This window comes from Chionomys nivalis, chromosome 1 (genome assembly GCF_950005125.1).
Source record: "Chionomys nivalis chromosome 1, mChiNiv1.1, whole genome shotgun sequence".
NCBI lineage: Eukaryota > Metazoa > Chordata > Mammalia > Rodentia > Cricetidae > Chionomys > Chionomys nivalis.
In genome coordinates, this window is record NC_080086.1 from 156,760,600 (window position 1) to 156,787,854 (window position 27,255).

Below are 27,255 nucleotides of genomic sequence, written 5' to 3' on the forward strand. Positions count from 1 at the left end.
CCAGCTCTGATGTAATTTTACAATAACTCTACAGAAAGGAAGCTTAATGTCCCAGGGAACTTCCCTGTTTTGGAAGAATGTGGCTTCATTTAGACAGCATCTTCAAAAACATGTGTGATGGTTCATGAGCTTCAGTTTAAAGAGGAGGTCCGGGAAGCTTCTATAGCTCATTTTCCAGTACAAACACACACTCACCCATTTATGCAGGGGCATCCCTTTAATTCTCACCATCCTTCCCTTCAGAGCTCCACCCCACCACAGCAGCCAATTAATGGGTGAAGAGTATAATCCGTGAGGCCTGTGTACTTGGGACTCTACTAGAAAACTTTAGATTGTGTCATGATTTCATATAATAGAAACTAGTGTCCTGTATGCAACTATTTTGCTTATAGAAACAATTTGAGAGGCATCTGATGGTTCACTCCGCTCTTGGGAAATGCGAGTTATATGTAAGAAGGTCTAAAGAAAGTCAGCCTGATCACTTTAAGCAAATAACCTCACCGTCCTTCACATGAGCATCAATAGATCCCAACTTTTCTTCAGATCTAGTTTAGAATATGGAGTTCTTTGTCTGCAGCTGAATGGCATGTTTTCTCACTAACTGTTCTGTGTCCTACAGCGTGTTTGTGAAGGTCAGGGAAGTCTAGCCCAACCCTTGTCTTTATGGGCTTCTGATCCATGTACCCTGACTCTGCATTATCAGCTGACAAGTGGAGAACCATACAGGACCTCCCCACAGGCATCCCTACACAGGCATCCCCATATAGGACATCCTCATACAGGGCATTCCCACACTGGTGTGTTAAGATAAGGGCTTTGCCTCCTCTCTATTGCCCCTGTCATCTATTCAGGACTGGTTTGGGAAATATGGACCCAAGACCTCAGGTATCAAGGCAAAACAAACAAACAAACAAACAAATAAAAACACAGCACCTCAGAAAATTCAATATTGTACAAATTGCTGAAGATATTTTTATTATAAAATAGATGATATATTACTCCATGCACTTTAAAGATGACTATGTAATTTACAAATAACACTCTTGGTCAGAAGCGTCTAATAACAGAAGTTTCAAAATGGAGAAGGAAGGATATGGAAAGAGTGATACATCTTTAAAATGACCAGAGAGCAGGGAGCATAGACACCTCCATATTGTGGTGGGAGCGCAGTGGAACCAGAATCATGTAACTACTGCTCTCTCTGCTCCTTCATGAAGAGAAGCTACATGGTAAGAGAAGAGGCATTCATTGTATTTGGATTTTGGTGAAGGACAGTACTTACTTTATAATAATGAGGAACTCTCAGGAGATCCTATCCTGGCAGATGTGATAATCATCTGTATAATAACAGTAGCTGGGTTCTAAGAGTGGACAATATAGATGCCACCAGGAAGGGGGAAAAGGTGCTCAGTTTCCTGATGGGAATAGACTTTAGATGGGAATAGACGTGAATGGGAACCTGAGTCTTATCCAGGCATCCAGAATCACCTTCCAGGACAGCAGACTGGGAACTGAGCTGGAGCCATTGACTAACAAAGAAAAGCCCACTGTAAGCACACACCCCTATGGCCTATGTAAGAATTTTCACCCAACAGGAGTCAAGATGCAGGAAGCTGGTGGCACATGGTGAATGAGTGGATGTGGGTGTTTAATGATGTTCCTCAAGAACCTTAGTGCATGGTCTTTGGCAGAGCAATTTTACTTGAAAACTCAATCTGAAGAAAATTAAACACCCATGCAAAGATATGGCTTCAGGCTGCTAATTTTAACATTATAATAAAGGTTTCTGAAGAAATATTGAGATAATAACATTCGTGGCACAGAGGCGTTTTTATTTATATTGAACATTTTCCATTGCATTCTCTTAAATTGAGTAGGGAGAGGCTGAGGCAAACACTCCTTTGTTCAGGAGAGAGTTCAAACAGTAAGAAAGGTCCAATATAGTCACAGTAGACATTGGTAGTAATTATCTCCAGGAGGTAGAATTCCAACAATTTTTAATACCTGTCATCTACATAGGAGAGGGGTGCTTCAGCCATGAAATAGCATCAACATGGCTGCCAGAACAAGGCCTGAACAAGGGCAATACCAGCTGATATGCCAAAATGAATCGACAAAATCGCACAAGGTACCCATTTCTAAATAAAGATCGGCAATCAATTAATGGCTCCTGAGATAGGGAAAATCAGTTTTCTTGGAACATTAGCCCACTACTTGGTTGTCCAATCTTAGGTGGTTATCCCCCAAAACATATAGATATAAACAATACTGAATGGATGTAGCAAGATGTATTTATATGCTTATATGGAACAATATATAAGTAACAATAATAATTAAAGGAAAAGAAAATAATAGAGGTAATACATGAGAGTAGAAAGACAGGTAGGAGGTAGAGAATGGAGACAGTGGTCAGTGGAAGGCAGAATACAGTAACAGATGACAGAGGGTAGTCAAAGTCTGTTATACAGATGTGTGAAATGGAATGAAATCAAACTAGTAAATGGTAATAAAAAATGGAAATACAAAACCATCATATTTGTTTACTAAACTTAGTTCCTCCCTTTGGTTTGAGGTTTCTACTTTACTTCTCTGTAGTTACTTAAGTTATTTGCTTTGACAAGTAATATTTTAGGAAACAGCTGATATCAGTATATATTTATGAGACGATTCAAATGGTATAGATACACTCAAGTGTTGACAAGTAAACACTATAATGGAACCCTCCTATTCTGCCAATAGTGATATAAATTTGTACGATCTCTGTATGTAAACATATCTGTATGCATACATATACTTGACAAATGTTTGTAAGAGATTCATGCAAATGTTTACTACGGCTCTGTCTGGAAAACCTTCAAACTTAAAGCAACACAGATGCCATTCTACTGTGAAACAGAAAACAAACTAGACTACATTAAGTGCACAGCAATAAGAATAAGCTTGTCAACTTTAATAGTGAGAAACATAAGCTAGGCATAAGAGAGTCCACAGAGCGCTTTGTGAAAGAACGTATACCTATGCAAAATTCAAAACCAGGAAACTGCGCCTGTAGTTTCAGAAATCAGGACATTGGCTACGCTAGGGATAGAAATTTCCAGAAAGTATTGTGTCTCTACTGGGGTAGAGGTAAAGTCTCTTCTCTTGATCTGAGTACTGGTTACATGAATGTACCTACTCTGTAATGAGTAATTAACCCATGTATTTGTGATCTGTCCCGTAATAAATTGGACTTTCAGAGAAAGACTGGTTACAGGTTGGAGAAAAGAGAAATGTGGCCTGTAGGCATTTGTTCCTTGTGGGGATGGAAAGAGAGACTTACAGACCACTGCCGTATTTCTTAAGAAGTCTGGGGCTACAGCCAGAGAGAACTAGATGTGAGTCTCTGTATTACTGCTTCTAACTGTATAAACTACAGAGAGGGCTTGATAAGCCCAGAGATAGAGGCAGAGGCCAGACCGCAGAGGACCTTGCAAAGACAAGATAAGGATTCGTGGCTTTTTTGGAATTGTGATGGAGAACTGTTCTATTAACAGCACAGACCCAAAGAGATTGCACAGAAATAAAAGAACAATACAAGCTTTACTGTAATGATAGTAACAACAGTGTTCCAAAGGATCCACTTACTGTCCCTGCTGCACCATAGCCTTAGCTTGAAGAAGAGAGGACTGAATAATTCCTGAGGACATATTTTAATTGTGATAGAAAAATGCCAAAGGATGTGGGGAAAGCAACAGGATAAAATCTCAAGACACGTTTTTGAAGCAGATTCTACTTATGTAAACTGTTATCCACTGAGCAAAAACCATAGAAGCAGATTACCTGCTATTAGGGGCTGAGAGCAAACACATTTCTGTATTCTTTGGATTATCCCTGTACCAAAACAACACAGATAAGAAGTGTTTTTAAAAAGATTTATTATTATTTTATTTTTAATTTTGTGTATGTGTGCTTGTATATGGACAGGTGTGTGACTGTGTGTGGGGGGTATGTCTGTTTATGTGTGTGTGTGTCTGTGTATGGGTGTGTATGCTTGCGTATGGGTGTGTGAGCTTGTATATGTGTGTGTGTGCCTATGTATGTGTGTGCCTATGTATGGGTGTGTGTACCTGTGTATATGTGTGTGTGTGCCTGTGTATGGGTATGTGCATTGGACTGTAGGTGACTATGGAGGCAGGAAGAAGGCATTGGATTCCCTAGCACTAAAGTTACTGTTGCTACTCAGTTCAGATTCTGGGAACCAAACTCATTCTCTGTAACAGCAGTAGGTGTTCTTAACTCCTGGATCCTCTCTCCAGCCACCACCACTGCATCTTAAAAAAAAAAAAAAAAAGAAAACAAGACCAAGACATCTCATTATACTGATACTAAGACAAGGATCTATTTTGTATTCCCCCAGTGTTGGCAAGGCCCTAAAATATTCAGCATTGTTTGTTGGCCAGATGACCAGAAAGCATTTAGGTGAAATACTATGTTCTTATTTGATCATATTCACATAAAAAGAAACTGGGATTTATAATTATAATCATAAAACCTGAAATACTCATAATATGAAATAAAAATCTACAAATATAGTAGACCCTAAGAATCATCTTTTTTTCTATATGAGCTGCTGAGTAACTTGATAATTAAATATGCATATATTTACTTTATATTTTATATTTAATATAAACCCCATTTATTTTGGTACAATTACAAATAGAAATGAGTTGTTCCCTAGCATCTCTCTGTCATCACTTCACATATTAAAATACTGTGACCTCACCACGCTCCCCCAATCAAATGCATGTATTGAAGTCCGCCATGTTAGTAGCTCAGTTTGTGACTATGTTTGGATATAGAGCCTAGAAGCATGTCATCAGGTTAAAATGAAGTCACTAGGGCAAGCCTCTCTCATCCAGTATGACCTGCTGTCCTCACAAGTAAAGAAATGTGACTGCACGCCGACCCAGAAGGAAGACCACATGATGACCCAGGGGAAGACAGGTATTACTAAGAGAGGCCAGCATCTAGACTTCTGATCCTGGGGAAGTGTCTACAGCACTCTGAACACTGCCACCAGCAAAGTCACTACCACTTAGTCTTTTAGTCTTTTGATAGCAACCATCTTGAAGATCTACAAAGTTCCCAAAGGACAAGATGACTGGGAGGTTGTCACTTCAGGGTCAGAGAGAGAGAGAGAGAGAGAGAGTGTGTGTGTGTGTGTGTGTGTGTGTGTGTATGGATCTGAGTACAGTCCCTTCAGCTTCCTCAGGGAATAGGACCAGCTTGCTAGAAATCACCAGAACCTTTCTTTTATTCAGTGACATCATATGACTGGCAATAACTACCCAATGACATTTATTGAGCAACAAAATGTCCAATAGTGTGACTTGATCTGGGCAGTAGTTAATATCATATTTAAGAGACTTTTTTTCTCTCCTGCATGTATGGAAAGGAAATATAATAATAAATGTTATTAGTTTTCCTAAGCCTTCAAGGCAGCTACTTTTTTATGTATGGCTTCAGTCAAGGAACACTAAAGCCACATGTTTTAAAGAAGGATAATTGTTTTTGAAGATGGTACATTGACTTGTAAGGTGAAAGATGCAATGTTAACTTGTTAGGATTAATGTCACAGTGCATTGCACAGCAGGTATCTTAAGCAGCAAACATTAACTTTCATAAAATTCTTAAGTCTGGAAGTCCACTATAAAAATGCTGGCAGGGCTGGCTTTCCCTGGGAACTTTTTGACTCCTAGGTGGCCACTTTCTCTCTGTATCCCCTCACATGGTACTGTTTCCTCTTGTATAAGGATATCCTGAATCACAGTGCCATCTGCATGGCCTTACATTTTACCACAATAACCCTCAAAGGGTCAATTGAGTCACATTCTCAGGCACTGAGAGTCAGTGGTCCAACATAGAAACTGTAGGGCTTCGAGTTTCAACCCAGAGTAAGTATCCACCTCAGTAAAACCAACAGGTGGACAGGGAGATGACTTGCGGGGTAAAGACACTTGCCACCATATCTGCAAACCTGAATTCGATCTCCACAACCCACTTGGTAGAAGGAGAGAAGCATCTCCTGTAAAATGTCTTCTGAAGCACCCACACACTCACATGCTCGATAAATACATAAATGCATAAAACATTTTTTAAAGTTCACCAGTTCAGTGTGTGTGTGTGTGTGTGTGGTGTGTGTGTACGTGTGTGTGTCTGTATGCACATGAACACAAGATGTGTGTGGGTTGCATAAAGGGTATGTGTGTATGTGCTTGCACATGTGTGTGCTCTCACAAGGTATGTCTGTGATGAAGGAGTAGGACTTATTCAATACTTTTAACTTCAATAATTTTTAAGCCTCAGGAAGCGAGTAATGCTATTTTAGCAGAAAGTTTTCTCTTCTGTGTTTTTATTTAAGGGTCAAAACTCATGCATATGGAGATAATACTAGCATTATTAAGGATCAGCCTTTGGCCTTTCAAAGATGATCCTTTTTTCCAAGCGTATTTGCTTGAGAATTAGAACAATCTTGGAGAATTGGTTACCATTGATTTTGAAAAATGAGTTAGTTCACACTGACTCTCCTCTAAGCAATTCTGCCTCCACGTGGCACACAGACATCTCCTGTGTGGCCTGACCTGCTGACGGCTGCTGGCCTCTCATGCTGGATCATGGTCTTCTAGGTACATCGGGACTATTACCTCAGAAGCTGGGGTACCTCTACAGGGATTAGGAAGTGACAACTGAGCTGCAAGAGAGTATATTGCTTTCCCAGTGGATACAAAACAGTGTGTGACCCTCTGTCATTCCCTGCATACTTCAGTGCTTCCAAAGTCTTTTATGGATTTTATCATTCAACAGTGGAGGGGGGTTCTGTCTTTCATTCCTTCTACTACTTATAGTATGTTTATGATTAGCACATGGGTACATGACTATATGCCAGATAAACTTCGAAGTTCTTTTATGGTAATGATGGACTAACAAGATAGTATCACAGATATCATGAAGCTGACATTCTTGACACCCAAAAGAGATGAGAAAGTCCTAACCTATATCTTAGGGCATGCTACTATTGTTCCTTATATGTTCCAAAAAGAAATAATTGCCCCCGAGTGATTTGCCAATGCATAGCTTCTAAATCACTATGCTTTATGACATTTTACTTCTTGAGAGTCATTCTTTATTATCAATTGCATGGGATTTAGAACCAACTTAGAAAAAATTTGCATGTTTCTGAGTGATTATCATTTAGATTAGGTTAGTTGTGGTAGAAAGAGCTATACTAAATGTGTGAACATCGTTCCATAGGGTATAGTGTCAGTCCCAGACTTCATAAAACGAGAAAGAGAGCTGAGCACCAGTGTTCACTGCTTTTGGCTTCCTGATTGGAGATTCACTGTTCTCGGCTGCCTCAAATTCCTACTGCTATGTTGGACTTTACCCTTGAACTATGCCTTTTTCCTTGTTTTTGTCACAGAACTATGTAAATTGTTAACATTAAAGAAAAAAATTACAGGACTCAGGCTCACTAGATCTAAAATTTTATGTATAAATTTAAGCATATTCTTATTTTTATATGACCATATTAAATATAAATATATAAATGTAAATATATGTTGTATACTTATACACATTTGTGTATAATGTATATACTCACATAAAAACATCAGTTTTAAATTATTGTACTACTATACATTGTAACTTCTTTAGGAAAATGAGAAATTTACATTTGTTTAACACTATCAGTGTCTGAATGACAAAACATACTTGGCTACATAGATAAGTGGACTGAGTTTTCTTGCAGACAACTTAAAGTGAGAGTATATATTCAGCAATTCATTGTATCATCCAGTAATATTTAGTAGATATTCAGAAATATTTGCATGAAGATTTGATGTGTTATATGATATATAAATAAATTAATAATTCTCCATCTATAATAAAATGATTGAAAGCTGGTATATGAGATGATGGGTTATTAATTTGTCTGACTATAGCATTCATTTCACCACGCATAAATAACCAAAACATTCTGTTGGATATCATAAACGCATAAGAAAGAAATGAAATTAATATGTTGAAGACATATTGATCCTCTCATGGGTTCATAATAACTAAGATATGGAGGCAGCCTCAGTGAAAACAAATGAATAAAGAAAATGTGCCATTAAACAGTAGACAACGATCAAGTGACAAAAAGACAAACTTATTTCAATTGCGACAACAAGATGGATGAGCCTGAAGTATTTATCAGTAAGACAAACCAGCCACAGGAAGACTTACTCATAGGTGAAATTGAATTACTCTGAAATCATGTAAGTTGAGAACAGAATGTTGGCAAACAGGGCTAGTGAAGGATGGAAGAGGGGCAGTTGGCAAAGGTTAGTCAACAGGTATCAAAATGTAATTGAGTAGGAAGAATATCTTCCAGGGCGCTACTGTACAGCAAGGTGGCTGAATGCACTAATATATTCTTCAAAGCAGCTGCAGGAGATTTGGTCTATTTTACTATGAGGAAATAATGAACAGAGAAGATGACATGCTGATTATCCTGATTTGATAATTACAAATGCATCAAAACATCATGAATTTATACAATTATTATGTCAACTAAAGTTAAAACAAAAATGCTAAACTATTTTTTGTAATAATGATTGCAAATGGTATGTAAATTGGTTCTCACAGGCTATTACTCAAGTGGAGGACATAATTGAAAACTGTTTCCTATAGGCAGCAATTTCTTGGCCATGTTGTCTTTAGGAACTAATGTGTCTATTATAGATTCTGAGGGAAATAATAAAGATGATCTCATCTCCAGTGCAAACAGAAGTAAGGGACCCTGCTGGTACAGTATCTCTGGGTTTCCACAGTCCATTCCTTGACTCATCAGGCTGTAATTTAGCTTTCGTCCCCTAGCAGTAACGTCATAACAGGACTTCTCACAGTGTCACATAGTGTTTTTTGGAGAAACAACTCTCCTTAGTGCAAAATCCTCCCTTCTAGAGAAAATAACATTTTCTTTGTGACAAACACTATATAAGAATACTGAAAAATAAAAACATACCAAAAGATGTTAGGATCCTGCTCAAATCAATCTAATCTGTTGAATCTCCTTGCTTGTATTGTTTTGCAGGCTAAGTTTTTGTGTATGTGATTAAAAGTTAGAGGACAATGGTTAAATTCTTGTAAAAACTTCCACACTCTCTTTTGACACAGTTATTGTACCCACAAACTCCCTACAACTCTAGTTTCTGGTACAAGACCTAAAAACAGTTAAGTCACCCACAATTTCCATACAGAGGTTGGGGATGTTCTCTGGCCTTAATTCTACTGAGGAAACTATTTGCAGTTATGTTGCTGCCACAGATGGAATCATTCTTTTATTTTTTAAGGTGCGTCCACAGGTGCATTGTCCATATTTCAATGGACAACCTCACATCTGTGAACATATGGACAGCACTAATTTGACATGCTGGGTTACCAAAAAGCAAAACAAAACAAAAACCCCAAACCAAGGAGGAGAAATTAGTTGAGGGTCAGATATGGAAAGCTGAACCAGGAAGTGGGATGGGGATGAGGGGTGGATATGGTCTAGTTCCATTGCACACAATGTATGATGTTTTCAAGAATAAAAGAAAATACATAAACTAAAACTTTGACAGATAAAAGAATAAAAAATGGAGTGATATTCCAACTCAAAGTGGAAAACACAGAAATAATGAACTATTAAGTTATCTAGTTACCACCACTGGAAACTCCTATGAGCAAATTCTGAGCAGGCTACTCTTGAAGTAAGGTCTTCATAATCTACTTGCACCCATTCAAGAAACACCCTCTTGATGATATTGCTTACCTCAACAACAACAAAAACCAACAGGTAGAAGCTGACTTTGGGGGTAGTAGTATTGATGCTCTGGCCTAAGTTGGATAATTATATCTTTCTTAGCTGCATTCCCAAAGTTGTATCTGAGTTTCCTGTCTAATTCTGACTTCTTAATTTTAGTTCATCTGTTAACTTTTTCCCTAGAGCTACAGTGCCTCCTGCTAATAAACCCTTGATCCAGGAGCAGACGAAGAGTTGTCCTTCCACCAGTGGGCTCAATGATCCTTGAAAACACTGGTACATTACCATTCAGCTATGGTGGAGATGTAGAATCTCAGAGATGCTTTGTAAAAGACAATAGATCTTTGAGGAGGGAAAGATACAAATTGGGTCAAGTTGGTGTCATTGAATTTCTAATAAACCAAATCACTAGAGGTGCTATTTTCTTGATTATTACATGCAACATCTTGGTATTATAGGAAATAAATTGAAAATTGCTGCTGAATTTTCTATGACAGTATGGATGAGTCTATCTTAAAAATTCATGAGAGCACTAAGACTAAAGTAAATTATTTGAACAGATAGGATGATATGTTACTTTAGGAGAGGACCTTGGTCCTTGCAATAGAGATAGGTGAAGACTAAGTAGCTGATAACTCAGCTGCAAGTTAAATCTAATAGGTGGTGTTGGGTCATGGTGCAGACTGGTGCATCAGAGGGTGTTTGTATTTGTGATCAGGTGGCACTTGTGTTCAGAGCAAAGTAAGTGGGGATGTCACAGGAAATAATTGTCACAAATTGAGCAGCAGCTCTTCACAATTGCAATGCTTCTCTGGAACTCAAGGAGGCTTCCCCATGAATCATGGCTCCAGATGGTCAACTGACCTTTTCCAAACCTGAACGAACACACTGTTAACTAAAACTCTACTTCTAGAAGTAAAAATATGTAATGTAAAAACATTACATTAGAATTAGAAAATTAGAATTTTAGGAAAGACAACTAAGTTACAGATAGAACCTGGTACTGTTACCTTTTTCAAACAGCATATTAATAGTACACTGAGAACACTGAATTCATTTGCTTGTCACTGGAAAAAGGCAAGAACACTGGCACTGGGAACTGGGTCATGTCTAGGGCATGCTTTGGAGATGTGGGAGGAAAGGCTATGGAAAGAGCTCAGGACAGACAGAAGTCCTACTGGGAAACTGGAGTTTGGTAACAACTGGACAAGATAGCTACCTGTGGACAGTTGAAGTCTGAACATTGGAGCTTACCTTTTTTTTTTTTTCTTGCTGATTTTTTTTATTAATTAATTAATTTAATTATTAAAGATTTCTGCCTCTTCCCCGCCACCACCTCCCATTCCCTCCCCCTCCCCCAATCAAGTCTTCCTTCCTCCTCAGCCCAAAGAGTAAGCAGGTTTCTCTGCCCTGTGGGAGGTCCAAGGACCACCCACCTCCATCCAGGTCTATTAAGGTGAGCATCCAAACTACCTGGGCTCCCACAAAGCCATTACATGCAATAGGATCAAGAACCCATTGCCATTGTTCTTCAGTTCTCAGTAGTCCTCATTGTCCATTATGTTCAGCGAGACCGGTTTTGTCCCATGCTTTTTCAGTCCCCGGCCAGCTGGCCTTGGTGAGTTCCCGATAGATCATCCCCATTGCCTCAGTGTGTGGGTGCACCCCTCGCCGTCCTGAGTTCCTTGCTCGTGCTTTCTCTCCTTCTGCTCCTCCTTTGGATCGTGAGACTTCAGTCCAGTGCTCCAATGTTGGTCTCTGTCTCTGTCTTCTTTCATCGCCTGATGAAGGTTAATATTCAGGGGGATGCTTATATGTTTTTCTTTGGGTTCACCTTCTTATTTAGCTTCTCTAGAGTCACGAATTATAGTCTCAATGTCCTTTATTTATGGCTAGAAATCAAATATGAGTGAGTACATCCCATGTTCCTCTTTTTGGGTCTGGCTTACCTCACTCAGGATAGTGTTTTCAATTTCCGTCCATTTGTATGCAAAATTCAAGAAGTCATTGTTTTTTACTGCTGAGTAGTACTCTAATATGTATATATTCCATACTTTCTTCATCCATTCTTCCATTGAAGGACATCTAGGTTGTTTCCAGGTTCTGGCAATTACAAACAATGCTGCTATGAACATAGTTGAGCATATACTTTTGTTGTATGTTTGGGCATCTCTTGGGTATATTCCCAATAGTGGTATTGCTGGGTCAAGAGGTAGGTTGAACCCGACTTTCCTGAGAAACCGCCACACTGCTTTCCAAAGTGGTTGCACAAGTTTGCATTCCCACCAGCAATGGATGAGAGTGCCCCTTTCTCCACAACCTCTCCAGCAGAGGCTATAATGCTCCTGTTGGGTAGTGGTAGTGTGGGTAGGGGGAGGGGGATTCTGATAGGGAGCAGTGTGTTGAGTTCTGTCTGTCCCTCACTTCCATCAACAGTTTAGATTTTCCAATGCTAGAAATCTGACCTACACCTTGTATGTGCTAGGCACATGATCTACCACTGAGATATACCCCAGCCCTAGCAAAATATATCTTGGGTACTAATCGTAGGTACAAGACCATTGAGATCCTCACCAGTTTACTCCCTTCTTCTTTTCTGTAAGGGAAACTTCCTGCAAATATCCTACATAGGAGAATACTGCCCTAAGGATTAGGTCTCATTCGTTTTTTTAAGACCTCACAGGGAAATTAGCCTAGTATCCTAGTACTTTAAACAGCATAGAAGGTCAATAAACTATGGTTCAGAAAGTGAATAAATAAATGAGTGTTTTTAATATGGAATGGGAAGGATTTTAGGCGCAAAACAATATCTACAAAGTAATGGATATAATGACCTAAGCCTTTTTATATAAAAATTTAATTAAACAATAAATCTAACATGTCTGGTAGTCAAATATTTCATGCCTTTATAGGAAGACAGTGTAAAAATTAGGCCTTCTACTAACACATGAAGAGTAACAGAAAAGAAGCAGGGGATGTTTGAGCCCTGGGCTAGCAGAGGAATCTAGGAGACATGGCAGAAATAACAACAGCTGCAATCTTTTCTCGTTTGGATAAGTAGACTTACCGAGGAACAGGGAAGAGAAGACAAGGTTCATTACAAAGAAAAATATGAAAATGAATAGGCTGAAAGACAACTTTTTGGACTAATCTTCTTGAGAGATAACCTTATACACTACAATGATTTCTGCATAAATTAGAAGTATTGGCAGGGGTTTGCCAGCTGCTGAGCAACTCAAAGCAACTCACCCCACCACTGGCTTGCACAGCTCATAAACAGATTCAAGTATTTTCATACAAGCAGCAAAGTTATAAAGAAATATAAATCCCATTTATTAATTAATTTAAGCATCATTTTACATTCTGAGGACGTCCAGCTAGTCTCTTGGGAAAACTAATGAATCAGAATTCAGGAAATTATTATTAATATTTGCAAACACTGAGAACATGTTTGTGTTTTGTTATTTTGTTTTCCACCTCATTTCAGTTTCTTTGTAATTTTCAAAGCAATCTCTCAGAGAAAAAATAAGGCATTATGCAAATTTAGCATCCATGGTGCTTTCTACCACATCACCTCATTAGGCAGCAGCCTGGTAGGATCCAGGAGTGCTTTAAAGTAAAATACAATCTGTTCTCTTTCTCAGGAGTAAGCTGCCGTCAATCTTACAGAAATTTAATATGCTTGGCTCTACATTAATTATATTGTTTGTAGTTGCTGCCATTTGTCTGTCTTCTGTCTTAGCTTTTTTTATATTATCTTAAGATGCTTTTCCAACAGAGTTCCACACATTGGACACATAGCTTGCCTCTAGTATTTTTAAGAACTTGTGAATAGATAATCAGGTTCCTTTACCCCAGTGAATTTCTGCATTTGGCAGTATTTATTACAAGAAAAACTTCCAGGGAGTAAATGGTTTATCTATGTCATAAGACATTTTTGCTGAGCAAGAGTTTTTCCATCGTCACAGTCGGTTTCAAATTGGAAGCTTTAATATGAAGCAAATGATCAAAATATCCATGAAATCTCCCAAGAAATAAAGTATTATATATGGATATTTCAGTTGATCCCCATTGGGCACCAAGGAATGAGAGCATCTCAATCACTGTCACTTTTTTATGCTCATAGAAATGAGCAAAAATTCAGGATTTGGTTACATGCAGGCCCCATCTTCTGAGTCCACTCATATTTTCCTTTGGTTTAATGCATTATATGAAAATGAAATTGACTTGTCTCCATGTGATACGATTGTGGCAAGTTTCTTTCTACCATAGAAGCCCAGGGTGTGGAAAACATTAAGAAATAGCTCTGTTGACCCCCTCTGTCAGTGCTGAGTCCAAGAGACGCTCCTTTGACATTCATACTTAAATATTATCACTTGGGGTAGTGTCTTGGACCAAACCCACCATGATAGACTAAATGGCTCAGGCTGATATGTTTTCATGTCTTCAGGCAGGAGCCTATGAACCAAACCAAAGAAAAGGGAAGGGGCAGGGAGTGGAAGAATTAGACAAGGTAGAAGTGGGAGGAGAATGAATAAGTTCAACTCTGAGTTTAGACAAATACAAGGCAGAGGAGAGGGCGCCACTATTCAAAGACAACCCATTGCCCTTAACTTTCAACTCTTCTAATTTGCTCTCCATGTTCTGATTTCAACTTCAAGAAGCAAACATCTGATTCTAATTTGGCTCCCCACATGGTTACTTTGCCCCTCAAGGAGAGATTTGGCAGACGAAACAACCTGAGTGTCCAGTCCCCTTAGCATTATATTTTTCTCATTACAAATTAATACATTGGCATCTGAGTTTATAGTTTGGCTTTGCATGCATCTTACCCACACAGAAAATGCCAGCCAAGCCATTTTATCCCTTCAGCAGTTAGTTTTTTATTTTAAGTCAATCTAATGACATTTTGATTGTAGATCTCAATCTCACAGACTGATTTTAATCAGATCAAACTGGAGTGAGCTGATAAATTAAGTTCTGCCAGAAGAGTCTGGCTTCGAATTGCCAGGAACTCATTAAGGTAATGTCGGCTATCTTGAGAGACAGCATTGGAGACTTCTCCATGCGATGTAATTTCATCTCCTAGCATCTGATGCTGCAAAGCATGTTTCTTTTCCTTTCTGACATGTCTGAATGCTATCCACAGGCCAGCATTTCGTCTACACTCTCTTCAGAAGTCGCTGCCGATCCTATCTCTGCTAAATCCTTTCTAATATAAGTGAAGCACAGCGTCTTTCCTTTTCTTCTACTTTCTCATTAGGGATGAAGCTTCCAAGGCAGTTCAACATTATTCTTATTTTCACAAGGACTTATATTTTATAGACCTTTCTCCTATAATATAACCCCAATTTTATGTTTTCCTCAGATCATTCATGGGTTCTTTTGGAAATTTCTTTCTGAGCCATGCCTGCACATATTTTATTCATCTCAGTGGAGAGGTCTATTCTCTGTCAGGAGGTAATACTCGAAACAGGCCAACAAAATGCTAAGCTTGCATTTAAAAAAGTCTTTAAAATGTGATTATTATCTCACCTTGTTCTCTCAGATTACTTTTACTCACATTTATTTAACATTATCAAAAACCATTATCTTTTATATTGATAAAACCCAATCCCTTGCCAGATAATTATCTTTTCATGGTGAAATACTCTGGATTCAGTTCTATAAAATTATATCATAATTTCATTTTACTTTTGCCTTTTCTGTGTTACTTTTGGCTTCAAATTAATGTGGAGTTCACATTTTAATAATGACAATAACTCCTCATTATCTCTGGTCTGATTGTTTCTTTCTAAATGTTGTTCTCAAGTTCAATAGCAAATATCTATTGCATGTAAGTAATTTTATGTGTTAGCATCGCAGTCATTTCTGCATACTGTTACTTCCAGAAAGTTTGCTTCGCACATCATGGAAGTCTGTCAACTGATTTATCACATCAGGGACAATTTGCATAAAGAAATATTGCTTGGATGGCTCTTTAATAGAAAATTTAAAGCATATATGAATATAGTATAAACACATTTATATATTTGTATTTCTATTCAGAAACAAACTGATTATATATGCCAATATATTATTTTATTCCCCTTCACACACATATATATTTACATATATGTATATATACATATATTTAAGCACAGATATAGCTATATAGTCTATTACAGCTTGGGTATGAACTGTCCCCAAAGCCTATATGGTGAAAGTTTGGTCCCTAGTGCAGCAATACACAGAAAACAAGACTTGAAGAATGCTGGATTATGAGGGCTCTGATCTCATCAGTGTGTGATCCCATTGGTGTATTTAGCTTTAATGGGTTTGGGGGAAAGTCTTTTCTCTATGTGGGTGAGCTCCTTTCTTCTATCTTCTTGGCTGTCATAAGGTGAGCAGGTTGGCTCCACCTTGCTCTTCCCATCTCATGTTTCCTTATCACAAATCCTAATCAATGGGACAAGCCGCCACCAAGTTTGCTTTTCTAGTAATAGTAATAGAAATCTAACACAAATGTAGATACAGATACATGAATGATATAGGTAGCAAATTATAGAGATATAGTCACTGAGACAGATGCAGACTATAGGATTTTTACTTAACTTGAGCAGTCAACTTACTTCCAGGTTGGAGGAAGAATAACGGATTGTCAAAGAACAGTAGGAAGAAAGTAATTGTTACCATTGATCATCTTGTACTTTCGTTACCAGGCTTATATTAATTACACTGATATAGTCTATATATTAAAAAAAAACATTTCAGAGCAAGCTAGGTACATTAAGAGAGTCTACCAAATTATTCTACATTTTTGTTGTATTTTATTAGCTTAAATATTGTGAGTCTGGTTATTTCAAATTTTAAGTCCTTTTGAAATCTATCTGGGATTTGTATGCACTGACTGTATTTTGAAAGGATGTATTTCTTCCCTGCTTTTACTGAGACCACTTCGCAACATTCCCTATTTTTTTCATTGTAACCTTATAAGTTTGTGCAACCTTATGACTGTGGTTAATGAGCTAAGAACTTTGTCTGTCCTAATCAGGTTTAAAGTTTCTTCCTTTAGAGGTGAAGACCTAGTGTTCATCTGCTCATCCCTGTTGCTTTGGTTACCTTGCTGTTTGGATGGTTTGAAATACAGACAGAATAAAATGCTTGGTTTCTAGATAGGCTGCAGCGACTGCCTTTCCCAAGGTGAGATGGTAAAAAAGCTGTGGCTTCTACCTCTAAGTTGAAGGCTGGCTAGAGAGTAAGCTTGTTCTAGGTGGATCTCTGCCTTTGCTGTCCTGACCTTCTTGAGGTTGTGCCTCCTTTGCTAGCCTTTACAATGCTCTCCCTTCAAGCCCCTCATGTGCCTTTTTGTGTGTTCTGTGTGTCATTCCTCTTTGGCACATACAAGTTTAACCTCAGCAGAGAAACTCCCTTCTCCTGACAGGAAATAGCTCCCTACTCTAAACGTCTCATTTCAGGAAGTGAGTAGGATTGTCTATCTCTATCATTGTCCTGCTACATACTGTCCTCTGCTCTGCTCCATCCATCTCCGATCTACCTCGTTCTAACAGGAGCTCTCGGAACACAATAGTAAATGAACAAAATGAGAAGGCGACATTGCATGTGTTATGCTAAGTATAGGTATAGGAATGTCTTCTGGAAAGTTTTTGTTTATAAAAAGAAAATGTCAACATCTAGTGTTCATATTTTATCTGAAAAGAAATGGATATAACCTCTTGCCACGTTTTTCAATTTCATCAACATGCAATTTGCATGTACGGAAATATCTTGATATTAAAAACAGGAAAGTCAAGTGCTCTATAGAAAGAGAAGCATGTTTTCATTTCTTTCACATCAAAATGTTTCCCAATATGCTCACAAACAAATTGTCAGCCGAACTACTATTTCTTAAAATACTTGTCAGGGCCAAGTAGAGAATATTAGATCAGAAGAATTCAGAAGGGAGTTTTTATAGCTCTTTCCAAATGCCCCCTTTTCGATACTCCTTAGCAAAATGCCCCAGTCAGTAAATCTAGTAAAACAACTAATAATGCTTCAGTTTAGAAGAAATTGCTCAAAAAAATCCAAGCGATTACTTTATTTGGTGGTCTCATCTGTTTTCTTTCTTCCAGTTTCTTGGTAGAAGGTACACGAGGTATAAAGACATATGAACTTGCATTTTAACATTGGTTTGGCCTTGGTGTGATGTTTGCTTTCATTCTTTTCTTTTTTGTTTTTTTCTTTTAGAGTGAATTAATGAGCTCTGGTGAGGCTATACTTCTTTGGCTATAAAATGGAAATCGTGATATGTGATTCCAAATGTTAGAGCTGGTGTAATAGAGACCTATGTGCTCTCATTCCTGAGTAAATATTTAATAGATACCATTGTCATTCCTGTCCCATTATTCATCAGTCATCATTAGCACAGTCTTATTTAGAAATAATTATTGGTAAGTATTACTCATCTAGTAATATAAGGGACGATACATTTTGTCTGCAGCTGTGATCATGTGCCAAAAGAAAAGAAAAATTGAGCAAGTACCGTAAGGGAATTTACTATCTGAGGTTATGGTATCTAGAACAAAAATCATAATATTATTCATTGTTCCCTAAAATCTCTTTACTTAGGAACCAGCTTTGGTAACTTTTAAGTGAGCATAATGTTTAATAGAATCCAGAAAAGTTTTATCATTTATAGGTGGAAAAAATGATAACTTTGGAAACTTAGCATCTGAAGTAAAGTAAATGTATTATTTTATTCACAGGCATATCTATAAAAGTCTGCTCTTCTACCTTCGTTTCTTTGGACTTTTTGTCATCTTTACTCTGCAAGGCAAAGGGATCAGATTCAACTATAAAAGTTAGTCTAGGGTGGCGGTGAGAGAAACCTTCAACCAATAAAGTGCTTGGCACACAAGCGTGATGCTCTGAGTTCAATCCCAGAGCCCATGTGGGGTGGATGCATGTGGTCACGGCACTGGAGAGATGCAGATGATGGATCGTTGAAGCTTACTGGACAGTCAACCTAGCCTAATGGTGAGCTCTAGGTTCAGGGAGAAAGTGACTCAATAAAGAATGGTTGTGGATGGTGACTGAGAATGACACTTGAGGTTTTATTCTCATCCACATATGCAGCACACAATATAACACACACACACACACAGCACAATATTTAGAGAAGGAAATACTGCAGAGCAATGTTGGTGGGATGATAGAAGGCTTGACAGAAAGCTTGCTCATCTCTCTCAGTGGAAAGACTTCCATGGAAGCAGCCTATTGAAGAAGTGTGGATTAGCAAATGAAGTCTATATCCCTGCAACAAATGCTATCTTGCTAAAATGTGGTTTAAAACCATCTGCAGCCCCCCTTTTTTAAAACAGCACAAGGAAATGGAAGGCCGTTTTGCTTTAACAAATCTTCTAAATCCATCAGGATACATGATAGTGTGGTTATTGTCACCAGTGGCCAGAGATTTTACTTAGCAATTTGACTTAAGACCCACATATACTTTCATCAGCGAAGCAGAGTTTTTGAATAATCCCTCAGTCCATAACAGGCGTGCCCCACCTGTCTATGATGATACAGCTGCACTTTCTTCAGCTGAGGGCGTGCCCTACCTGTCTATGATGGTACAGCTGCACTTTCTTCAGCTGAGCTCACGAATTGTCCCTCCTCTAGAATGGGATCTTGGAATAGCTCATTTTAGAATCAACCTTCACTGGTTGTGATGGCTGCTTTAAGAGTCACCTTTTGTGCAATGTCCAGTAGAGAACTCAGACACAAATTCAGGTTGTATAGCAATCAAAATGCAAAGGGGACTTGGTATAGGAGATTATTTTATCTTATCTTATCTATATGGGCTTCCTTCAGTGGTTGGAAACCCCAGAGGTAATTCAGAAACATCCTTCAGGAGAAACCTCACCTATAGCTGGTTGCTGCCCATCTACCTAAGTGCCCAACCTTGTCCCTCCCGATTATGAACCTCATTTTGAATGTAGCGAGCTAGGCCCCACAATGCCACAAACCAATACCTGGCAGTAAATCTCCAGTTACATACTTTGTCTGTTCTATACCTGAATGAACATGAACCAATAGCTCGTCTTAACAGTACTCTAGGACCCCCTCCCTCCTTCCCTGTCATCCCAAATACTCTTAGCCTTCCCTTCTAAGGAAGTCTCTGCAAAACACAGGTCCACATTTCTAGAAATTGTAATGAATCCTAAGGAGGTTCTCTATTATCAATAAGTTCTAAAAGCCATAAACTCAATGTTTTTAATGTCATGAGTCTAAAACACCAACTCATAGTTTAAGGCAATGCCATTTAAAGGCACTCTGTTTGACCAGGCTGCATTTCCAATGGGACTTAACAAAGGATTATATTAGAGTAAATTAGCAATTCTGTATTAATATTCTAGAGACTCCAGAGTGAGATGTTTTTTTTCTTTTAGACTGGAGTCTTACCATGTAGCTTAGGCTGTACTTGAACTTACAATTTCCCTGCCTATCTTCCCAAGTATGAAGATTATATGTGTGTGGCACCACATTCATCTGGAAAGCATTTTCACGGTAAAACTGATTATTTCTTCAGTATCTTGTGTAGGACATGTTTTAAGCACAACCCATAATATCTGATAAATTAGGAATATTCTCATTTTTCGGTGTCATAAGAATGCACAATAGCTGGGTGGTGGTAGCACACACCTTTAATCTCAATACTCAGGAGACAAAGGCAGGTGGATCTCTGAGTTCGAGACCAACCTTGTTTATAGGTTGCTACATAGAGAAACACTGTCTCCAAACAACAACAACAAAAAAGAACAACAAATAAGAATGAATCATTTAAAAAATAATTCATTAGTAATAATCAATAATAATTTGATATATGCTAGAAAAGACAATGAAACTAATTCAATCTGATTTTATTTTTCATGGATACTAAGCATGGATATAAACAGAAAGAAGGAGGAATATTCATGAAAAAATATTAAAATTTAAAGCTTTCCCTTTTATATATTTGCCTAATGTGCTATTATTAAGTATTTCAAGTACATACTATTTCACTTATCCAATATTTCAGAAGAACTTTTATAAATCTAATTTTGTTTTTCCCAGAAAAGAAAAGTCGATAAGTATGGGATTTTAAAAAAATAAGACAAGCCTACTGTTTTATAATATTTTTTGAAATTGGATAAAAGATAGTTATTTCTTCATTTATACAATCTTTTATTACAAAGTAAAAACATAAATTTAAAAACCTTGGATTTATGATCTCTTAATATGCTGAAGTTTAATTTAAATACAATTATAAGAACTCACAATTCTCACAAATTAGAAGGGCCATGTACTGGTGTTTTGGCCAGTGGCTTAGTGAAATAGAGCTAGGCAGGAAAATTAAACTGAATGCTGGGAGAAAGAAGGCAGAGTAGAAGAGAAGCCATGTAGTTGTCCGCAGGAGACAGGCACACCATAACCTTGCTGGCAAGCCACAGACGTGTAGTCATACACAGATTAATAGAAATGGGTTAATTTAAGATATAAAAGTTATCCAGAAATATGCTTAAGCTATTGGCCAAACAGTATTGCAAATAATATAGTTTCTGTGTGATTATTCTGAGTCAGGCTAGTTGGGAAACGAACTAGCAGTCTCTGCCAACAATGTATTAAGAAAGATTCAAGGAAAAATTAGTGATAGTACAGTTTCTGTGTGGTGTTATGATTTTCATACCTAATCTTTGTTTAGAAGAGATTACTAATAATGTACTGTCCTGTCAAAAAGTTAAAGGAAAAAATATGGTCAAACAGTTACAAGGAAAAATAAATCTAAAATTTAGAATTCTCATACATACTTTAAATTTAAACCTATTTAAAAGAAAGTCATTTCTTGAAGGAATAGCTAGTTGAATTCAACTTTTTAGCATCAATTATCATGACAAGGAGGACATGAGAAGACAATTGTCAACTCTATGTATTGATAGGATAATAACCTCACCAAATGTCCATGTTTCCATATTTATTAAGGAAACTAACTATATACACAAGTACTCATCAGTCAAGTGGTATGTTTACTCATAATGTTTTTACATAAACAGAAAAGAAAAACCCTCTTTCAGTCTGATTCTGTTGGGTTTTACTGTTTTGATTATCACTTTCCAGTGCCTTTGGATAGGTGCATCCTTCCCTTCCAATATCAGCCTCCCATTTAATTGCTGCCGCCTTTCCTTTCCTTCTATCTTCTGTTTTCACTCAGGCCCCCATGACGTCTCATCTTACAAAGAATCCACCACTGTACACAGATGTTTACTTTGGTTGTGCTCATTCACAAATGGGAAGATCACGTTTCTCCTTCTAATATAGTTAGGATAGGCAAAATATGTCACTTGTTTTGGTTCACAAAAAGAGGCATACTTGATGCACTTCTCTCCTTGGGAAGAGTTATGGCTGAAGTCTCCACCTCCTAGGTCCTTGGAAAAGTCATTATGCAGCTGGCATAGAACCAACAGACCACTGAGCTGAAGCAAAGTCAAAACTTTAATGATACCATTGATATGGATCCTTTTGGACTGGGTCTCTTGCTCTCCTAATATAAACACGAGAATGGAGAGCATGAGGACCCTTTCATTTAGCTTTGGGTATTGCATATGTCTACATAGCAATGAAGGGGAATACTACGTTAGTCCTTTTGGTGTCCGTTAAAAGGATTTGCACCCTGTGGGCCATCACAATAGATGAACACTTGTCTTCAGTGTCAGGTTTTCAAGTTGGCCACTCTCCAGATTTTCCTTAAAAAGCAGTCATGCCAGGAAGCCTTATTCTGTGCTCTTCTCCAAGTCAGAAACTTGAGCCACCATGGAATGTTCCTCATTTACTCTATATAAATAATTTGATTCTGTCACCTAAACCTTGAACAAGTTTGTCTTCCTCTTTTAGTCCTGATGGGCCTCCCAGACAGCCACAGACACTGCGCTGGGAGGTCCCTGTACACCAGCTCTGTCTTCTACTCCATTCTCCATGTGACAGTCTGAACACACAGTTTGCAGCCATCCCTTTCCCCTCCAAGGAAAAATTTTCAGTGTGAAATCCGAAGAGACACAGGATTGATCTCCAAGCTCCTTTCCCATCTCTGTGGCCTCCGGTTCTCTTCCAGCCTCTTACTCCCCTCTGTTAAGTTCTGCACTACTTGGTCTTCATTTCAGCATCAGTGAGCACATGACATCTCTAACCTGGAACTCCTCATCCATTTCTTTTCTTAGTTAGGTTGTGTAAATTCTTTCATTTCAGCTTATGTGCTACATTTCCTGAGATACAGGAAATGCACTGGCGTCAGCCATCATTAATTCCCTTCACATCTTTCTAGCTGGGACTCTCCTAAGTGCCTGTCGATGCTGTTTACACAGCCTCACATAGTCCTTTTTCATGCTGTCGCTCTGCCTTTGTGGTTGACAATATCTGTCCTGTCAATTCTCTCCACTTCAGTGTGCAACTTACTAGACTTAGCTTTCTAAACGTGTTCTTTTCTTCTTTCTTTGCTTCTTTTCTCTTTCAAACATTTGCTTATTTACTCGTATGTGTGAATATATGTGTATGTATCTGTGTGTATGTGTGTGTAACTGCATTGCATGTAGAAATTAAGAGAACAGTTGGCATTATTTTCTTTTCTTCTATCATGTGACTCATGGGGATTGAGTTCAACTCATCAGACTTGACAGCAAGTAGCTCTATGTGATGACCCATCTTACTGTATCTGCAATTTTATTTAGACAGATCTTTAGTAAAGTTTGGTTTTAAACTCTTTGTCTAGCCTACAATGGTCTTAACCTTGAACTCCTGCCGTCCAAGTGCTGGTAGTAGAGACTGCATCATGATACCATTGTATGCAGTGCAGGATTGAACCCAAGGCTTTCATGTTAGGCAAGCACTCTACCAGCTGAGCTGCACTGCTGCCTCCAACTGTATTCTTCAGTATTGTCTTTGCTTGTCTCGTTGAATTAAGTCCTCCAGTTTTAGTACTAAAATTAGGGCCTATAACTAATTAGATAAATGTTCAACCTTCTGATTGATATACTGATTAGGAACAATGAGTTTCATTTACTTAAAACAATTTTTAGCTGGAATTGGTTAATGCTTTTTAAAATGTCTGAACTGTTTCAAAAGTTAAACATAAAGATCTTTTTAGACTGGAAAAAAGAAAGTTAGAAAAATGGTTTTCTTGAAAAGTGCACCAAAGTTTAGAATTTTATTTTTATTTTTTACTTATTTTGGTAAAAATAGGTTATAAGTCACAATGCTAAAGTTGTGTTTTCTCCTTTGGTTGCCACTAAATCACAGTTTAGTATCATCAAAGTGTATTGAATTTTACACAGCTTACTTTACAGGCCAAAATTGTGAACATAACTCCTTTTCAATAGATACAAAATCTAATAGTAAACTACCCAAAAGGAGGGATAATTTATATGACTTCTTCCAACATAACAAAGCAATAAAAGTGCAACTAATGAGAACTAGGCTATATCGAGAAATTAAAAGAAATGAAACCCAGGAAAGCAAGAAACAGTACTAAATATCACCAGAAAGACATGAAACACAACTACCCACGCTTCTGCAATTAAATAAATCTTCATATATGCAGGAAATAAATACTTCAGGAGAAAATTCAGAATTAGAAACTATAATATGATTTGTAAAATAGATAGGTAGATGAGTGCAATACATTCCAGGAAATCCAAATAGGTGCTTTAAAACTAGCTCACAGAGATCCTGTCCAAACAGGTGAAGCACCTTGGGCATCTGAAAGCGCTGGGATTGTAGGCTAGAACTATATTCCAGTAGGATATAAACTGATCTTTTTCCCAGTACCTGACTTATAAGATTCAAGTTCTTTGTGTGTGAAGAGGTAGGGTATGCATGAGGGTGTGTGTGTGTGTGTGTGTATTTTTATGCATGTGCATAGAGAGATAAGAGGGTGAACTCAGGTGTGATCCCTCAGGCTCTGCTTACCTTTTTTGTTGTTTGTTTGCTTCCTGTTTATTTTCTTCCTCCAGAAGGTGTCTCTAATGACCTAGATCTTGCTAAACAGGCTAGGCAGGCTACCAGTAAAGCCTAGGGGTCTACAAGACTCTTCTTCCTCTGTCTCAGTTATAGGATTACAAGCACAGGTCATCATAGTTAACTTTTTGACACAAAGTAAATTTATTTAAAATCATAAGAGAGCATTCATAAGTAAGCAAGGATGTCTTACAAGACAAACAGAGGAACATAGCATGAAAATTCTCACTCAAATTTCCTGACTCCTAATTTATGCACACACTGCCTATTGCATTGGCAAGAGAATGGAAACAAAGGGGTGGGGAGAGGAAGACTATAAACTCATCAGATACACGGTCAAGTTACTTCTGCTCAGCTCTGAGTTTACAAATATACTTAGGGCAGGAGCAAAGAAAAGGTTAACTTAATGCTTAAATTTGTATTTCTGTGTAGTCCAACTCTTTTTTTGTACTTGAAATGGCTTTAGGGTGTGACTGGTCTACCTCTGAGGTCCATATTAGATGCTCACAGCTTTCAATTGGCAACCCCATATTACTAGGTCTGTTTATTCCAAGGAAACCTAGGTTCATCTTAGTCTTGTATGATGTACAGAGATTATTGCCAGCACTCCATTATCAAGCTGACCAACTTCTTGTGCTCACTTGTATCACTCTAGACTCTCAAAAGTATTTCCCCATAGTTAATGTGCAGTAATGAAGACATTTGTGTAAGAATTGTAAGCTAGTTCATATATAGTTCATATATGTATAAATTTATATACACATACATACACACACGTATATAAATAAATATATAAATATTTATAAGTACATATTAGACTACGTATATTATATTAGATATATATCAATATAATACATTCTAATATAATAGATACTAGAATATATAGATATATATCAGACTAATAAAAATGTTATTTGAGCATTTGATTTAACAACAAACTCGGGGGATAAGATAAACTGTGGATGGCAATACAGTAAACATTCTAACCCAGAGCAAAGATTCTGTGCTACTAAAAGTACCCATGGCACTAGACTCTCTACAAAACATCCATCTACTGTTTTAACCTAACGACTACTGGTTAACTGACACAACAGTATGAATAATAAGTTGAGAAGTTACAAACTCGAAAGCAGTGAAAGCAAATTGAGAAAGCAACTGTTTAAAATATGGGCTCTGGATTGAATTCAGGTCCTTATATTTAACATGCAAATACTGAGTGTCTCTACAAACTCTTAAGTTCTTAAAGGACTTATTTCAGGAGCAGATTTAACTTTTCAATTTTTCCCTTTTTCATATTATTATGTTCATAATTCTGAGGCTATAAAATTAAAGTATGCTGACATTCTTTTAGAAAATCACAATTGGTTTTCTCAAATTGGGTAATTCTTGGTTATTTCCATTGATATGACCTCATTCCAGTTTATATATAGAACTACTTAATTTTTATGACTTTTGTTTCTACATGTTTATATGATTGGTTAAGAACAAATGAATGCATAATGACTTTGAAAACTGAACATGACTATAAGGGATAGCCAAATCTTTATTTTGAAAGTGATTCCTTTTTCTAAGTTTGTAATAACAGTGGATAATACTGTAATCTACACATTGTCATCCTTATAACGGTTCTGACAAACAAATAATGAATAAGTCAACATTTGCTAGCTAATGGTATGGCGCAAATAGTTATCAATAGAGACGCATAAGTCCCACACGCCTATCAATTCTTAGTCCTGAGTGTCTTAGAGGCTCCAGAGCCTCAGATGACGTTTGGATGTGAGGCTCTTAAAATAAAGAATAACATTTAAGTGCATAGCTATTACAGCCTCATTTGATATTCATTTTAATTCCAATGACTATAATGAATATACTTTGCATTCAAACAGATGCCCCAAGTGCTTCTGAGGAAGTTCTAGTATAATTCAGTCTTAGTTACAGAATGATAAGTGGGTGTTTAAAATCAGACATTACCATGAAAGTGGAAGAAAACAATTATAGCAAGCGTTAGTTTCTTAAAACAACAAATTTAAGATTTTTATTAAATTCTCTTCTTTCTTATCCTGACTGACACAGAACCCAGTGCACAGAGAGCTTTGCCAGGTTAGTCACTCCCGCACTTGTGTTCACTGTTCTACAGTCGCTCACCTAGGCAGAAGGAAGGGGAAATGTGGGTAGGCAGAAATCCACTTTACCACATCTATGCATTGTTCCGTCGATTGGGTTAAAAACAACTCCTTATTAGTGTGATTTAGCGGAAAAAGCAGTCAGTTATGTATGCCCTTTTTATTTTAGCTGGCCAGAGAACTCCTATTGCTCCACTCCTCCCCAACATAAAGGACTAACAACTTAGATTTGAACAGGAGAGCAACACAGGCCATAGACAGTGTTTCCCGATGATGGTTCATAAA

General features: G+C 37.6%; 1 protein-coding gene across 1 annotated transcript in view; it reads right to left on the bottom strand.

The window, feature by feature from the left end:
• Cntnap2 (contactin associated protein 2) overlaps positions 1 to 27,255 on the bottom strand; it is a 2,085,894-nt gene that overhangs the window by 730,647 nt on the left and 1,327,992 nt on the right. The window lies entirely within an intron of this gene.